This window comes from Papio anubis, chromosome X (genome assembly GCF_008728515.1).
Source record: "Papio anubis isolate 15944 chromosome X, Panubis1.0, whole genome shotgun sequence".
In the NCBI taxonomy this organism is placed as follows: Eukaryota; Metazoa; Chordata; class Mammalia; order Primates; family Cercopithecidae; genus Papio; species Papio anubis.
The window spans coordinates 30,111,222-30,116,241 of record NC_044996.1 but is presented as its reverse complement, the minus strand read 5'-3'; the positions used below and the strand labels follow the sequence as shown (position 1 = coordinate 30,116,241).

At 35.8% G+C, this 5,020-nt stretch overlaps 1 pseudogene; it reads left to right on the top strand.

Annotated features, from left to right (window-relative positions):
* The first annotated feature begins 1,881 nt into the window (after positions 1-1,881).
* Positions 1,882-3,679, top strand: LOC101024809 (annotated as a pseudogene).
* Positions 3,680-5,020: the final 1,341 nt, after the last annotated feature.

Below are 5,020 nucleotides of genomic sequence, written 5' to 3'. Positions count from 1 at the left end.
GGCGCAGCACAACGTTCTGTGTGTGCGTATGTGTGTTGTATGTGTATAAAAACTTGAAGCATTGATGACAATATTAACAATCCTAAGTTTTGTATACTGGAAACAGAGGTATTTGGTTATCTTAGTTTCTGAAGTTTTATGTGTATATTAGATTTCTTGGAAAAAAGGAGACAGTTCTATAAGAATCAGAGTGGGTAAAAATATCTGACAGATTAAATTATAACTGGACATAGTGTAAAGCAGGGCTTTGTTCTGGATGCCCTTCTCTATATCTTCCATTTTAATAACTTAATACTCATTGAATATATTGAATAAACACAGTAAGTCAAGCATCTTCCTCTCTGCTGGTTACATGATTTTATGAACCAAGAGCAGCCTTTAGAAATAGCTAACTTTTATGATTGAATTAAAAAAACACTCAAAAGAAAAAATACCAGTTAACTGAAGAGAATGGTTTAAATAATTCCCTGGTATCTCAATACTTTTTTGACATGCTATTGGAATACATTTCACTTCATTGATGCACCATAAAAACAATTGCTAGATTGTTTGTACAATGTATTTTTTAATGAGCCTCAAAGTCGTAGAGCAGTGATGATACATAATCCTACTTTATATATGCTATTACTACTTTCTGTTACCACAACTGAAAGAGGCTCAACTGTTATTGTGGAAGGAATGGAGCAGTTAAATGTAATAACAGGTTCCCCTGTTTCCCATTCATCTGTTATTTAGTGAGTGCCTAAAATGCATCTAGTTCCTGTGGCTTTAGAACAGTCCATTGAAGCATACACAATGAGGAAGCTATTCTTTCCTTATTGATTTCATCTTTCATTTTGACTTCTGGAGATCAAAATGGGAAAACAGGAATCCAGAGAGAAATGCTTCAAAATGCCTCCTTTTCCCCACTTCCCTCAACCTCAAACATTCAGAAAATATTTTAGAAATAATATTATAATCAGAAATTAACTTTATAAATAAATTATATATATATGTATGTAAAATTTTTTGAGACAGGGTCTCACTCTATCACCCAGGCTGGAGTGCAGTGGCACGATATTGGCTCCCTGCAACCTCTGCCTCCCAGGTCCAAGCAATTTTCCTGCCTCAGCCTCGCGAATAGCTGGGATTACAGGCACACGCCACCATGCCCTGCTAATTTTTTGTATTTTTAGTAGAGATGAGGTTTTGCCATGTTGGCCAGGCTGGTATTGAAATCCTGACCTCAAGTGATTTGCCCACCTAGGCCTCCCAAAGTGCTGAGATTATAGGCGTGAGCCACCACGCCTGGCAAATTTTAGATATCTATATTATAAATGTATTTATATTAATAAAATATTTTATAAGTAAATTATATTTGTAATGTTACAAATTATATTTCTAAAAATTACAAAACAATAACTTTATTTGTAGAATAAATTAGAAATTTATATTTTATAAACAAATAGCCCTGGAATAAATTGTATACTAAGGAAATTTCTGCTTTGGAATTAGATATAAAGAAAATTATTAGTTGCTATAACAATTACATTCAATAAAAAGTCTTGTTACATTAAATATTTACATAAAATAAAAGTAAACCCTGCCCACAGAGAATTGTCACACATATGATGTATGTTGTATGTTCTTGACTGTGTCTACCCTACAGAACACTTAATTTTTTTTTTTTTTGAGACGGAGTCTCACTCTGTCACCCAGCGTAGAGTGCTATGGCTCAATCTCGGCTCACTGCAACCTCCACCTCCTGGCTCAAGCGATTCTCCTCCTTCAGCCTCCCGAATAACTGGCACTACAGGTGTGCACCACCACGACCGGCTAATTTTTTATATTTTTAGTAGAGACAGGGTTTCACCATGTTGGCCAGGCTGGTCTTGACTCCTGACCTCAGATGATCTGCCTGCCTTGGCTCCACAAAGTGCTGGGATTACAGGTGTTAGCACACTTTTTAGACAGACAATTTTCCCATAGAACCAGGTCATTGTAAGTAAAGATTTATTCATATTCCTGACTAATCGAGATTCCAGTTCTCACTTAGCACAAGACACTGAAAATGTTGTATTTTCTTATCTTTAATGTAGCCTGTGTGTTCTAATCTTCAAATTGTATAGATGAGGGGGAATTGTTTTGAAGGCAATAATTTGCTATCTGTACCACTTATTTTTCATATTTTGTTTTCTTTATTAAAAATGTTTCTCAGGATAGAAGTTATATTTGTTCTTTGTAGGAAAAAGGAAAGTACGTAAGAAATAAAAGGGAATTTTTGCTTTTTAAAGGAATTTTCACTTTTTGCATTTTACACTTCTATCCTCCTTAAATTTAATACTTTGAACTTCTATTACTTTTGTAATTAAAAACAGTAAAGAGCCTGGTGTGATTCTGTCCTGCGCAACTGTTCTCTGGGGCAGTAGTTGTTTATCTCCACCCACCTCATTTCCCAACTAAGTGCACGCTACCACCCCATGGAAGATTTGATGGACATGGACATGAGCCCGCTGAGGCCCCAGAATTATCTTTTTAATTGTGAACTAAAGGTGGACAAAGATTATCACTTTAAATTTGATAATGATGAAAATGAGCACCAGTTATCTTTAAGCACGGTCAGTTTAGGGGCTGGTGCAAAGGGCGACTTTCACATTGTTAAAGCAGAGCCAATGAATTATGAAGGCAGTCCAATTAAAGTAACACTGGCAACTTTGAAAATGTCTGTACAATCAATGGTTTCCATTGGGGGCTTTGAAATAACACCACCACTGGTATTATGGTTGAATTGTGGTTCAGGGCCAGTGCATATTAGTGGACAGCACTTAGTAGCTGTGGAGGAAAATGCAGAGTCAGAAGACGAAGAGGAGGAGGATGTGAAACTCTTAAGCATATCTGGAAAGTGATCTGTCCCTGGAGGAGGTAGCAAGTTTCCACAGAAAAAAGTAAAACTTGCTGCTGATGATGAAGAAGATGATGATAATGAAGAAGATGGTGATGATTTTGATGATCAGGAAACTGAAGAAAAAGTACCAGTGAAGAAATCTATAATGAGCTACTCCAGCCAAAAATACACAAAAGTCAAACCAGAATGGAAAAGACTGAAAACCATCAACACCAAGATCAAAAGGACAAGAATCCTTCAAAAAACAGAAAAAATCTCCTAAAACACCAGAAAGACCTAGTTCTGTTGAATACATTAAAGCAAAAATGCAAGCAAGTACAGAAAAAGGTGGTTCTCTTCCCAAAGTGGAAGCCAAATTCATCAATTATGTGAAGAATTGCTTCCAGATGACTGACCAGGAGGCTATTCAAGATCTCTGGCAGTGGTGGAAGTCTCTTGAAGAAAATAGTTTAAACAATTTATTAAAAATTTTCCGTCTTATTTCATTTCTGTAACAGTTGATATCTGGCTATCCTTTTTACAATGCAAAGCGAGGACTTTCCCTACTGTGTTTGATAAATGTTGTCCAGGTTCCATTGCCAAGAATGTGTTGTCCAAAATGCCTGTTTAGTTTTTAAAGATGGAACTCGGCCCTTTGCTTGGTTTTATGTATGGAATGTTATGATAGGACATAGTAGTTAGCGGTAGTCAGACATGGAAATGGTGGGGAAACAAAAATATACATGTAAAATAAAACAGTATTTTAATAAAGTAAAAACAAAACCAAAAAAACAGTAAAGGAGGCTTGGCATGGTGGCTCATGCCTGTAATCTTAGTGCTTTGGGAGACTGAGACAGGAGGATTGCTTGAGGCCAGGAGTTCAAGACAAGCCTGGGCAACATAGCAAGATCTGTCTCTAAAAAAAAAAAAAAAAAAAAAAAAAGCCAGGCATGGTGGCACGTGCCTGTAGGCTCAGCTAGTAGGGAGGTTGAGACAGGAGCATCACGTGAGCCCAGGAGTTCATGGCTACAGTGAGCTATGATTACACCATTGCACTCCAGCCTGGGCAACAGAGTGAGACCCCATCACTAAACAAAAACAACAACCACAGCAACAATAAAAACTAGTAAAGAAAAACATATATATTTTAATATTCTTTCACTAGGTAATAAATAATGACCCAAAGATGAGTTAGGCTTTGTAACAAAATAAAGTTAAAAAAAATTGTTTCATTGATATAAAAACAACAAAAACAATGCACTATCAACACCCAGGAATTAGCATCCTTAACTTTTAATGTATTTTCCTTCCAATCATTTATGTATACCTAACATATATATTATATAATATATTCATGGTCTTATATTCATGGTCTTTAATCTTCACTGTGTATTAAAATCACAAGGGAATGTTTTTTAAAAATACTAGTGCTAGGCTCCTATACCCAGACCATTTTAATCAGAATCTCTGGGTGTGAGATCCAGGCATGGTTACTTTTAGAAGTTCCCCAGGTGATTTTAGTGTGCAGTTTCATTTGAGAACTATTGTAATATATCTATATGTTGCATCATTTTGAATTTTTGGGTCGCAAGGAACAGAACCACTAATAAAACTGGTTTTAAAAATAAAAGATTTTTTTTTGGTTATTGTTACTTGAAAAGTCTAGAGGCAATGAAGCCTTCTGGCACTGTGTGATTAGGACTCCAGCTAAGTTTCTCTGAAATTCTCTTGACAGGTCTCCTCAATGTGCCAGCGTCCCTGGTGGTTCAAATCTAGAGGGAAAAAGGAACATAGGTTCCTGTGACTCAGAAACTTTGAATAAAAGTCAGTAAGTTTTACTCTGATTGAACCAATATGAACTAAAAACTGTGGCCAGATGACTGCTGTGGGCTCTTGCCTTGGGCTTAATGTTGCCCACCCATGAACTATGACAAGGAGGGAAATCTGTATGCTTTTAGAGAAGGGACAAAGGAAATTGGATATTGGATAGGAAATCAATAAATGTTCACTACATATATGTTTGGCCACTTTGTATTATACTACATATAGTTTATTATCCTGATTTAAAAATGTACATATTATATTTTAATACATTTTGAAACATGATTTTTAATTAGCTACATAATATTATATCATATGAATGGAATGTCATTTAAC